The 13,551-nt window shown below is 39.2% G+C and overlaps 1 protein-coding gene across 30 annotated transcripts in view; it reads right to left on the bottom strand.

Moving 5' to 3' along the window:
- Window positions 1-13,551, bottom strand: part of LOC138735739 (disks large-associated protein 4-like) — a 482,104-nt gene that overhangs the window by 354,851 nt on the left and 113,702 nt on the right. Inside the window, exon 1 of one of the 30 annotated variants that reach the window (XM_069884056.1) lies at window positions 13,295-13,470. The exons of the other annotated variants lie outside the window; for them this stretch is intronic. The gene's annotated coding sequence lies outside the window, so the exon portion shown is untranslated. Of the gene's footprint in view, window positions 1-13,294; window positions 13,471-13,551 lie in introns of those variants that run through there. 30 annotated transcript variants of the gene reach the window in all.

The raw sequence follows: 13,551 nt of genomic DNA, 5'->3' as shown, positions 1-13,551 counted from the left end.
CTAGCGATGAAGGCCAACATTCCATTTGCCTTCTTAATAACCTGCTGCACCTGCAACCTAGCTTTTTGCGATTCATGCACAAGCACTCCCAAGCCCTTCTGAACAACAGCATGCTGTAGTTTTTCACCCTTTAAATAATATTCAGCTCTTTTATTTTTCTTGCCAAAAGTGGATAACCTCACACTTACTAACATTGTACTCCATCTGCCAGACCTTTGCCCACTCATCCGGCTCAACTATATCCCTCTGCAGACTCTCCACATCCTCATTACAATTTGCTCTTCCATTCAATTTGGTGTCATCCGCAAACTTGGCTACACCACATTTTGTCCCCTCCTCCAAGTCATCAGTGTAAATGATGAACAGTTGTGGGCCTAACACCGACCCCTGCGGCACCCCACTTACCACTCTCTGCCAACCTGAAAAACTCCCATTTATCCCGACTCTCTGCCTCGTGTCAGACAACCATTTTTCAATCCAGGCCAATAGACTTCCCTGGACTCCACTTTCCTGTAACTTACTGAGAAGCCTTTTGTGCGGCACCTTATCAAACGCTTTCTGGAAATCCAAATATACAACATCAACCTGTTCCCCTCTATCCACCGCACCCATTATATCCTCAAAGAATCCTAACAAGTTTGTCACACAAGATCTTCCCTTTCTAAAACCATGCTGCGTCTGCCTGATTGAACCCTTACGTTCCAAAAGTTTCACTATTTCATCTTTAATGACAGCTTCAAGCATTTTTCCAATTGCAGACGTCAAGCTAATTGGCCAATAATTTCCAGTCTTCTGCCTACATCCCTTCTTAAAAAGTGGCGTGACATTTGCTATCTTCCAGTCTGCCGGATCCTGCCCAGAATTCAAGGAATTTTGGTATATGACCACCAATGCATCAACTAAAACTTCTGCCACTTCCTTCAGAACCCTTGGATGCATATCATCAGGACCAGGTGATTTGTCTGGCTTTAGTCCCATTAGTTTCTCCATCACTACTTTCTTAGTAACAATTGTTTTATCAAGGCCCTCCCCAACATTCGCATCCTTAACTCCGCACTTGGGCATGCTGGACGTGTCTTCCACCGTGAAGACTGACACAAAATATTTGTTTAATGCCTCGGCCACTTCCTCATTTTTTGCTACCAATTTTCCTTTCTCATCCTCCAAGGGTCCTATGTTAACTGTGGCCACCCTCTTCCGTTTTATATATTTATAATTTTTTTTGCTTTCTGTTTTTATATATTGTGCCAATTTACTTTCATAATCCTTTTCCCCATTTCTTATTACCCGCTTTGTAACCCCTTGCTGTCTCTTAAAGTTTTCCCAATCTTCCAGTTTCCCATTGCTCTTTGCAGCTTTGTACACCTGCGCCTTCAATTTTATGCTCTCCTTTATTTCCTTTGTTAACCTCGGTTGATTTTTCCTTCTCTTGCTGCCCTTTTTCCTGACCGGAATATATTTTTGTTGAGCATTACAAAATATTTCTTTGAAAATCTTCCACTGTTCCTCAACTGTTTCATCAATTAGCCTGTGCTCCCAGTCCACTCTGCCCAATTCCTCCCTCATCCTATGGTAGTCATCCCTATTTAAGCATAATATATTAGTTTTAGATCCATTTCCCCTTCCATCTGAATGAGAAATTCAATCATACTATGATCGCTATTTCCCAGATGGTCTGACTATTACATAATTTACTCTACCTATCTCATTGCACAACACTAGATCCAGGAGAGCATTTTCTCTTGTGGGTTCCTTAACATGCTGCTCAAGAAAGCTATCGCGGATGCATTCTATGAAGTCCTCTTCTAGACTCCCACTGCCAACTTGATTTTCCCAATCTATGTGGAAGTTAAAGTCTCCCATGACTACTGTCGTATCATTATTACATGCCTCACTTATCTCTCTATTTATTTCCTGTGCCACTAAACTATTGTTGTCTGGTGGGTGATAGATAACACCCACCAATAATTTTTTCCCTTTGTTATTCTTTATCTCTACCCAAATGGACTCAACATTTTGCTCTTTAGATCTTGTATCATTCCTCACTACTGCCTGGAGCTCATCTCTGATTCAGAGTCCAACTCCACCCCCCTTACCATCCTGTCTATCTCTTTGCACCACCTGATATCCTTGAAAGTTTAATTCCCATTTAGGGTCACCTTGTAGCTATGTTTCCATGATGGCGACCAAATCATAGGCATGGGTACCGATTTGCGCCTCAAGTTCACTAAACTTATTTCTAATACTGCGGGCATTCAGATAAAGTGCCCTTATGCTCTTTGTCCTTTTAAAATCTAGTGACTTCTGTAACCTTTTCTTTTGATTTTTCTGCCCACTATTTTCCTTTGTAATTTTCTTAACACTATCATTGACCCGAAAACTCACTGCACCATCTGATTTTTTTTACTTTCTCCTCCCAACATTACTTTTCCTATTTTACTTTTCCTGGTCATTACTTTATCTTCCCTACCCTTTTCCCTATCACTCTGGTTCCCATACCCCTGCCAAATTAGTTTAAACCTTGCCCCACTGCTGTACCAAACATACTTGCCCCCAATTGTTGCTGAAATATTTGACTTGAGAAAAATTGTCATTGGCCCGTTTCCTCTGGAGTTATGAAGCTGTGCACATAACGAGTCAATGAGGTACAATTACAACAGTGGTTTTTAAACTTTTTCTTTCCACCCACACACCACTTTAAGCAATAATCACAGAGCACCTATGGCATACGGATTACTTAAAGTGGTATGTGAGTGGAAAGAAAAAGGTTGAGCTTGCTCTGAAGAGAGAGAAAACAGTAAAGGAACGAAAAGAAAATTTCAGCACGCCACCAGTCTTTCCAGTCTACTTCCACTCTTTGAGGTGCTTCACTGCTGATGTCTTTTCACGCTTTAAATCGGATTTTTGACCTGTGAGCGGTCATCGTAATTAGGCATCGAAATTCTCTAAATAAATTTGCCATATTTTGACAAAAGTGTCACATTTATTACTTAAATTATATGCCATCTTCTCTTTTTTTTTTTATTAAATTTTTTATTTTATATGCCATCTTCTCCATGGGCACACAGTTGTACACCTCAGTGAACCATCGAGTGATGAGCAAAGGGAGTGGAACTTCCAGGTGATCACAATACATATTTTTGCTACTGATAAGGCAATATCTAAAAACTTAATTTGGAATTTTGTTAATATTACGCCCATGTCCTCCAAGTTTCCCAACAAATAACTCCTGATCCAGCAGGATGTAATCGTAGTTAATATGTTCGATAATTCAAGCCAAAAGGGTCTCACCTTCACGCAGGTCCATGTGTAGTGTATAAAAGTACTAATTTCTAATCCACATCTAAAGCTCATTTCCGATATCCTTGGTTTTATTCTCAATTTTTGATTTATAATATTTGCAATATTTATCAATGCAAATTACATCAATAAAATCCCATTCATCTCAATAAAGTGAACCCATTTGGGAGTTGGTGCTATTCCTGTGAAAAGTTTTAATTTCACAGTTCAGTGATACATGGCACATGTAGCAAAGCACAATTGATGAAAAGCCAAACAAGATTATTGAATACAAGGAAAATAGCATTTGTTCGGACAAAGTTCGGACACACAATCAAATCATCCCAGCAGTAAGAAACCGAGTGGCCACTGGCTGATCAATAGAATATTTAAAAGTTGTTATTTTTAATTTATTAAAAAAAAGCATTTAATTAGAAGCCTTGGGCAACAGCAGCAAATGGGAACTGAATATATAACCTATTCTATTTGCAACAGTAAAATGAATTAATGGCACAAATTGTTTAATGGGCCATCGAATGATACTGGTACCATGCACAGCACACATAAGTAGATTTAAATGTTTCAGTTTACTTTGGGAATGATAATTCATTGCACCATGAGGAATTTCTGAGGGACATCCAAAAAATGTCAGTATTTACTTTGTCTGTTTGCATATATCAAAAATGAATAATTTATGCAACCGAAGTGAACAGATGAGTCCATGGATTTAATCTTCCCTGCGTCATCCCACACACAGCATCTTTCTGCTTCTTCCATTGAGAAAGAGATACAGGAGTTTTAGAACCAGTACCACCAAGCAGAAAAACAGGTTCTTCCCATGGGCAGTGAGACTTCTGAACAACTAAATGAACAGCTCACACAAACCCGCCGAGACTCTATTCTTTATTAAACAGTATTCATTTATTTTTATATATGCATATTTCTTCTGCGTATGTATTGTTTGCCTGTACGCATGTTGTGTCTGGTTGTGTCTTTGCATGTTTTTCACTGAGGGCTGGAGAACGCTGTTTTGTCAGGTTGTACTTGTACAATTGGATGCTAAATAAATTTGAACTTGAATGATAAATGTGGTTCAAAGTTGAATGATAGAGCAGTCTTCTTTTCCATGTTACTCAGCTGAAGCTGAAGTAAATCTTGTTTCAACCATTTCCAAGTTATATCACGATGACTGGGTAATTAATATCATTTCCCGAGTCATTCTGGCAATCCTGAAGCAATTTTGGGATGATGGATGTACATGATGACATCCATCCTGATGCAATACTCCATTCCCATGACCCCAACCCGCTGCAGCCAGTGCGACTTCCATGCACTCAAACAGCGTTCCAAAGAAATGTGTTATGATAAAGAACTACTGACTTAATTATATAAATTTGCACCAAAACAATAACTACACCAACTATAGCAATGTTTACATTGAAAAGGAAATCTGTACATCCTGAAATGTATCTATTTTAAATGTATTCTTGCATAGTTTCTGTTCCAAGGTTTCCAGTGCACTCAATTCCACTGAGAAGCCATCTACACAGGCACCCACCACCAATGCCAACTGTTATTTCAATTGTAGGGGTTGCACAGTTGGGAGAGCGGTTAGCGCAATGCCTTTACAGTGTCAGCAATTGGGACCTGGGTTCGAATCCTGTGCTGTCTATAAGGAGTTTGTACATTCTCCCCGTAGCTGCGAGGGTTTTCCCCGGGGGGCTCAGATTTCCTCCCACCATTCAAAAACATATGGGGGTGTTCCTCAGACTGGTGGCACTGCCCCTGATACACCTGTATCTCTTTCCTTTGTAGTAATCTTCACTTAGGGGTCTCAGAAAATAGGGCCTCAAATTTCATTTTAAAAACTTTCATTCACGTAAAAGCAGCATGAATCAGGGGAAAACACTCAACACTAGTTAAGACAATAGTTACGCATTTGGAATAAATTGAGAATACTGCACATTGGCAGGAGATTTGAATAAACCCCTGCAAAGCTCATTTCATTCTAAGTTGCACAAATGATTTGGATGCTGACACAAACCATAACCTTGACAAAAGGAGAGAAAGATGCTGTAGTTAATAAAAAAAATCCAAGAATTAATTGTACAATGATCAAGCATTACAGGAAAAACATTTAAAAACAAATTGTTGAACAAAAATTATTAATCACGTAGAATTAAGATGTCCAGGGTGAGTTTAATGTACATAAGTTGCGGAAAAAATATTCGGTTCTATCAGTTGGAGCTAGAATAGATTATCGACATTCTATTTTGGTTAAAAAACTTGGTGGCAAAGAGCAATAGATATTCAAATGGAGCATCTGAAAGTTTTTAAGAGGTGGTAAACACTCTGCTAAAATTAGAGTCTAAAGCCGCATAAAACAGCTCAGTAGATTTGGAGTCATTGTTCAGAACAATATGTTGCCAACTCCTTTGGGCATGTTAATGATGTCATCCTCTGTTTGATCATTAATTTTAGAAATAACTTTTAATTTGGGATATTAGATAGTACAATAAAACAAATCAATCTGCACATTTCATTGCAAAAATAAGAGCCAATTTACTTTTTATTCAAAATGGTTTTTTTTTGGAAAAAAAATTGCTTTACTTTTTAATTTCTTATTATTCAATCCTGAATCTATATCCCTGAAACCCAGTTATTTCACTTTTCTGGTTCCTTCAACTCTGCACTGGAGATCTGCCATTACAGAACACAAACATTTCTTGAAATGCTTACGACTCCATCACCGGAAACAAAAAAGGTCATCACCATCACATCCAAGTTCAATTGACAAGAGTCACAAACTGGCAAGTTAAATGCTGATCAGAAAACAAGAAACCGTTTGCAACAAAATAAGCTGCCAATTGAAGAAGTGTGTCAAATTTGTTAACCACAGCTGGAATGACTCAGTTGATAACACAGTTAGGGAATGATACTGCAGTTGACAGAAGTTTGAACAAATTCTGTTCCAGTTACCATGACTAGAAAGAGCTAAAGCACCATTCTAGATGACTAAGAAGTGAGCCACTATAATAAGGTTGTCAAGTTGAATTGCCCAAGTGACTAAGCAATGATAATGATTGTCTGAACCAAAATAAGTTAATTACCAATATAGAAGCTAGGCTTGGACATCCATTTAACAGAAAGCTTGAAATGTTTCACTCTTTTATCGGGATGGTCATTTAATCACCTTTTGAAGATCATCATTCACTCTGAACTCATTAAAACATGTAATTACCATTATTACTATAGAAGCAAACTGATACAATTGATTTTGCTGCATTCTTGCAAATAGAACTAAACAATTTGAAGTAAAAATCTGCAACAGTACAATTAGTTACTTTCCCCTTTCCTTTTTTTCCCTTGACAAAAGCAATCTTATCACAAGCTGACAGAGAATCTGGGGGTCCATTTGCCAAAGTGGTCGATGGAAAACCAGAGCAAGATTAAAACACACAGAAATTGCAGATGCTGCAGTCTTAACAAGAAGAAGCTGGAAGGACTCATCCACAGGTAGAAATAATCAGTCGATGTCTTGGGTCACGTCTTGGGCACGTACCCAAAACTAGTTTCTCATTGGCTGCGGAGTAAGACAGCGAGGAATCCTGGGCAGAGGCAGTGTCCAGCCTTGTCCATTAAAGTGTAGCTTTTCCCCATGTGCCAGAAAAAATCCAGAACCAGGACTTGCAAATATCTTGACTTCCTGGTTAATTTATACCATGCTGCTACTTGTCACAGATAAATAGCAACTTATTTTTCCCTTGACTTGTATATTGAAGAGCTTGGTGGAAGTAAACATTAATTTCTCATAAAGCCCACTTGTGGAAAGCACAAGCTTTAGAGAAATCTTTTTGATTTTTTTTTCCAGTAAACTTTTGGCAACTTTGTTTCTCCTGGACCTTATTTAATTCTCATAGGGGCTTAGATGTTTACAGCACAGAATTCAGGCCCTTTGGTCCAACTTGTTCCTGCCAACTAAGCTGCCCACACAAGTCTGTCCCATTTCCTTGCATTCAGCTCAGATCCCTCTCAACCACGTACTGTTTAAATGTCTTTTAAAGGTTACTCTTGTACCCAGCTCTACCACTTCTTCTGACAGCTCATTCAAGTCAAAATTTATTATCATCTGATAACACAAGTTCAACCTGACAAAACTGGTCCTCAGTGCAAAACATCCAGACACACAACTAGACATAATACATTGACAAACCATACATATGCAGGTCAAATATACATACATAAAAATAATATTCTTCAGTAAATATGAGAGTCTCAGATTGTTAGTGTGAGCAGTTCCCTTGGTCATTTAACAATTTAACTCCCTGTGGGAAGAAGCTGTTTTTCAGTACGATATTGCTGGCTCGGATGCTCCTGTGTCTCTTTCCTGACAAGCAGATGAAAGATGCTGTGAAAGATTCCGTGTATCTGCTGGCTTGTGTGTGGAAAAAGGTGAAACTTGGGTCCATTTTAAATCTTTTCCCACTCACCTTAAAACTCTGTTATCTAGTTTTAGATGCCCCTACTCAAAGAAAGAAAATACAATTATTTACCTTATCTAAATAGATTATGACTATTTACCTTTGTTATGCACCCTCAGTCATAAATTTGTATTGGCTTTAGAAATATTAAGACTATCATTCACCATGGTTTCAGTTGCTTAGAACACAACAGAGAGATCATGGCTGATCTGATGATAGGCTCACATCTCTACCCTTGCCTTTTCGCCTTATCCCTCAACTCCCGTACTACATATGTAAATCTATCCAACCTTGTCTTAAATATATTCTGAGGTAGCTTCCACTGCTTCAATGGGCAGCAAATTCCACAGATTCATCACACTCTGAGAAAAGCAGTTCCTCCTCAACATCCTAAATCAAATACCCTAAATCTTGAGGCTATGTCCCCTAATTCTGGTTTCCTCTACCAATAGGAACAACTTAGCCACCTCAATCTTATCTATGCCTTTTGTAATTTTATGCATTTCTGTAAGATTCCCTCTCATTCTTCTAAGTACAGCAACAGACAACACAATCTCTCCTCATAAGCTAATCTCCTCATTCCTGGAATCAACCTGGTGAACCTTAGCTGGACTGCCTCCAAAGTCTATACATCCTTCCTTAAGTAAGGAGACAAGAACTACATGCAGTGCTCCAGATGTGGCCTTGCAGTATCTTGCACAGTTGCAGATCTTCCCTGCTCTCAAATTCAATCCCTCTGGCAATGAAGGTCAATATACCATTTGCCTTCTTGATAGCCTGCTGCATCCGCAAACCAAACTTTTGCAATTCATGCACAAACACTCCCAAGTCCTTCTGCATGTCAGCATGCTGTAATCGCTTGCAATTTATACAATCTCATCTCAAATTTTTCTTTCAAAAATGAATAACCTTACATTTGCCAATGTACTCCATCTGCCAGACTCATGCCCACTCACTTAACCTGTCAATATTTCTCTATAGCTGTGTCTTCTGTACAATTTGCTTTTCCACTTAATTTAGTGCCATCACAAACATAGATACACGACACTCTATCCCCTCTTCCAGATGGTTAATATATATATATATATATTTAAATAATTGGGAATGGCTCCAAACCCATGCAGTATCCCACTCACCACTGATTGCCAACCTGAAAAACATCTCTGTATCCTCACACTCTGCTTTTTAATTGGTTAATCAGTCCTCCATCCATGCTAAATACATCACCCCCAACTCCATGTATCCTTATCTTTTGTAGAAGTCTTTCCTGCTGCATCTTATTGAACACATTCTGGAAATCTAAGCAAACAATATCCACCTGCTCCCGTCTGTGTAACATATTTGTTTTATCCTCAAACTAACTCCATTAAATTATGCTTACATCTCTTCCATATAGACCTTCTCCACATGGATTTAACTAAATGAAAGGTTTCTCCATTCTGCTTCTCAAACTAAATACTATTCTTCATCTACAACTGTTGTTCTGCTGGCACATCTGCTCTGTTAATTGAAATGGTTTCCAAAAGCATTTTGTTTTATATAGAGTGTAAACATGCAATCTTCCTTGCAAATTTAAAATTCTCATTTATTTGCAGCTTGGCTGCACCTCTGGTAATAACTTGTTTCAACTAATAATGAGACAGGACACAAAACCAGAGAGGCCTATCTAAACCCAATTTGTTTTATCTCTTCTCGTACAAGACTACCCATTCCTGAAATTAAGCCAGTGAACTTTTGCTGCACTCCATCTCTTGAAAGCACAGCCATCTGTTGGCAGGAAGACCAGATCTGTACACAATGGTCCAGAAGCCATCTCAGCACTGTCTTATAATAATTAAATGTTTCTATTTAAGAACAATTCTTGTAAAAACTATTTGGTCTAATTGCTTGCTGGATCTGCCTGTTAATAAACAAAAATGTACAAAGACATTTGAACACCAAAACTTTCCACTCTTTCACCCTCATGGACCAACTGCAATACAGACTGGTAGCGAGGAAACCAAAACCTCTGAGCAGAAAGGCATGGATACAGTTCAAAGCATCACAGGCAAAACTTTCCCCTCCATCGAGTAAATCTACATGGGTTGCTGCAAGATCCACACCACCTGGGACATACATGCTGTGTACATACTGCTGCCATCAGGAATGAGTTATAGATGTCACAAGACTCACACTACAAGGTTCAGGAACAGTTGCTACTCCTCCACCATCACACTCCTGTGCAACAAACTCAATTAGAGACTCATTCAAGGACTGTGCACTTTTTAAAAAAAAATATAAACTGAATTTTTTTCTGGATTGCACACTTTGGTATTTTTCTCCTGAGTGCAGCTTAGTTATCGAGAAGTAGAAATTCTGCCTGGCCCTCAGGAAAATGAACCTCAGGGTTGTACGCGATGCCATACATGTACACCAACATGAAACCTGAACTTCGAACATTACCACGTCAACCTTCGTTAGCTTCCCTTTTTAATTGGTAACGAGCAACTCGGTTGATGGACTGCCTTCTGAGATCAAGATATTCAGTGGAGTTTCAAAAAAATAAAAAAATTTTAAAAATTTGGACCGAAAAAGAGTCAGTGCTCAGGCTAAAATAACAAGAAGAAACATCCTTATTCAAAGGGCTACAAATGATCATTAAAATGTCCAAAACAATTCAAAATGTACTCAGTTCCATTATTCCTCCTTATTTAATTCTTCCATTGTAATTGACATTTCATTCACAGACAGGCAGCTGGACAGGAGTCATTGTTGAGTTGAAGTTTAACATGTTCAATTGCTGGTACTTTTAATCAACTTCAATGTTCTAAAACTGAAAATTAAGGCTACAGTTGAGGTCCATTCAGTCTCAGTGTATGCCAGTAATTTCAAAGACATTTGATTCATCTTCAGAGAACTGTAACTTAGAAAAGTGCCCAAGTATTACAAATGCTCACAGAACATTAAAAGATTTACAAGGAACCAATAATTAAATATACCTAACAGTTGATGACCATAACCTCGCCTGCCTTTGAATTGCAAATGGCCAATTTAACCCATGTTCTGAAAAAGAATGATACGCGAAGCCACTGGGAGGAAACAGTAAAAAAAAGACAATCTTGCTTCACGTCATTGAAATCACAGCTCCTGACTGCTGTACTTCCTTGGTGGAACATGCCCAGAAGCTGTAACCCTCACATTGTATGTTGAAAGTGCCTTGTGACCAGTAGGAACTACATGGCAGAGAGAACAATATGATTAAATGTCTTATTTTTCAATACAATAATATTGCGATTTAGAAATTTGGCCTCGAATTAATTACGTCTGGGTTTGACCGGATTAATGTCGCTTTCTTCTCACACAGGGTTTATGCAACCTCCTTTTGGTTATTCATTAACTTAAAACCTTTCTCTATTCTTCCTCTCAATACGATGTTTAACTTGGTGATGTGAACAATGCACATTAAATAATGCTGATTTATTCTTACATGCCAGATTATTCTAACTACGTGTAAACTGGGACATCAGAGAACTGTGGGTCAATGTTAGCAACACACGTGATGTAAAGCAGCATTTGGTTGCTTGCAAAGGTATAAAGATGCTGGAGTATAAATGGATCAAAGGCTCCTTTTACCAATGGGCAATTTAACATGAGTTTGCAAATTGGTAACCACCACTGTGTCAACTGCTGATGAGAAACACTGATGATCTAAACATCAATTATAATAATAATCATAATGGTGTCGTAGCAGGTATGGTTAAGAACACAGACGGGTTAGAAGAACTCAGCAGGTCTCACAGAGCCCATAGGAAGGAATGGTCTGCGCTGCCCTTCAAGGTATGAACAAAAAGCAGACAGGTGCTTGAATAAAAAGGTTGGGAAGAGGTAAAGAAAGGCAGGGGGAGGAGCATAGAGCAGCTGGCAAAAGGTGCATAAGGATCAGAGGGCAGGAGAGAGGAAAGGTGGAAATTGATTGGGGAAGGGGGAGGGTTTTGGCTCTGCAGAGCAGGGGGGGGAATAGGAAAGAGAGACAGAGCTAGAGAGGAGTCATAGGGGTAGATGGGTGGGGGGGGGGAGAAAAAAAAGGAGTGTTAACAGAAACTGTTCATGCCATCCAGTTGGAGGATGCACAGACAGAGCACGAGGTGTTGTTCCTCCAATTTGCAGGTGGCCTCAGTCTGGTAGTGCCATGGACAGACATGTCAGCAAGGGCATGGGGTGGAGAATTTAAATGGGTGACCACTGGGAAGACCCTGCCATTGCAGCAGACAGTAAATAATGTGTTATGCATGGGGTGCAATGCTATTCACTCCATTTATACAAAATAGGTGGCCCAGATTCATTTACATTATGACAAGCAAGACAGTACTGTGGAGGTGGCAACATGCTGTAGTTCTCCAATGGATCAGCTTAGGTGCAAAGTTTACATCAGCAATTAATGTAAAGAAGGAATTAGAGGAATTATGAACAAAGCATATTTTGCAAAAGGAATAATGGAGAGACAATTACATCGATGCTGGCTTTAAAGAAAACAGTATTAATGCGGTCAGATCAACCTGTCCTTGAGTACATCTCCGAGTACAAAGTAAAACAAAGGTTCACAGTTCAGCATGACAAAGTTCTGATTAATTCTGATCCATATATTTTACAGATCACGATCTCAACAAGACTTGTTACTCTCTAAGATTTATAGTTGTATTTATCCAGTTACCCTTGTTACAGTGTTATTTATAGATTCTTCTTCTTGATATACACAAAAACCAAATCACTGGATCAATATTTCATCTCCCATTTGTTTGCTAATCCAAGTCCTCTTGTGGACTAGTACAACCTTAATTGTTGAGCATATCTCTAACTGTTGGTACTATCAGCAAGCATTTATAACTTTATTCTCCATGCCCAGATTCAAATCATTAAGAAGGACCTTGAAAACCTTATCTAAACACTAATCTCTAGGAGAGGTGAGGGGTGTGTGGAAGAGAGAGAGACAGACTCTGGCAAATTTCTGCAGATGTGTGGTCAAATGGGTGTTGACCAGCTTCAACCCCGAACACAAAGCCCTGCACAAGGTTGTGGACACAGGACAAAACCCTCCATACGATCAAGAGCATCTACAGGAAACACTGGCGTCAGAGAGCAGCACTAATCATCGAGGATCCACATCACCCAGCACTCGCTCTGTTCATGGTTCTACCATCAGGAAAGAGGTCTAGGCGCCACAAGACTCTCACCACCAGGTTCAGGAACAGCTGCTACCCCCCCCCCCCCCCCCCCCCCAACCATCAGACTCCTCAACAAACTCAATCAGGGATCCATTTAAGGATTCTTACTTGTGCACTTTATTGATTTTTAAAATTCTACTTGTATTGCACAATTTACATTATCAGTTTACAGTCTTTTTTTTTTAAAAGATGTATATGCTGTGTACGGGGTTTTTTTCTCACTCCTAATAAGTGGTAATTCTGCCTCACCCACAGAAGAAAAGAATCTCAGGGATGTATACATCATGTATGCACTGACAATAAATCTGAAATCAGAGTTCAACAGAATCATACCTCAGAGGCTGGTGGATAAACTGTCCTCACTGGGACTCCGCATCTGGATCCGAGACATCTGGATTGAAAGACCAGTCTATCTGGGTAACCTCAAGTCCCAATATACAGAGCACTGGCACAACCTCAGGGCTACATGCTCAGCCTGCTACTATTCAGGCTGCTAGCTCACAGGTATACTGCTTGGTTCAGCTTGCAGCATCCATCAAGTTTATGACATAACAATAGTTGGCCTCATTTGCAACTATGACAAGTTGACT

This window comes from Narcine bancroftii, chromosome 6 (assembly GCF_036971445.1).
Source record: "Narcine bancroftii isolate sNarBan1 chromosome 6, sNarBan1.hap1, whole genome shotgun sequence".
In the NCBI taxonomy this organism is placed as follows: Eukaryota; Metazoa; Chordata; class Chondrichthyes; order Torpediniformes; family Narcinidae; genus Narcine; species Narcine bancroftii.
The sequence above is the reverse complement of the archived record's forward strand: the minus strand, read 5'-3'. Positions and strand labels throughout refer to the sequence as shown.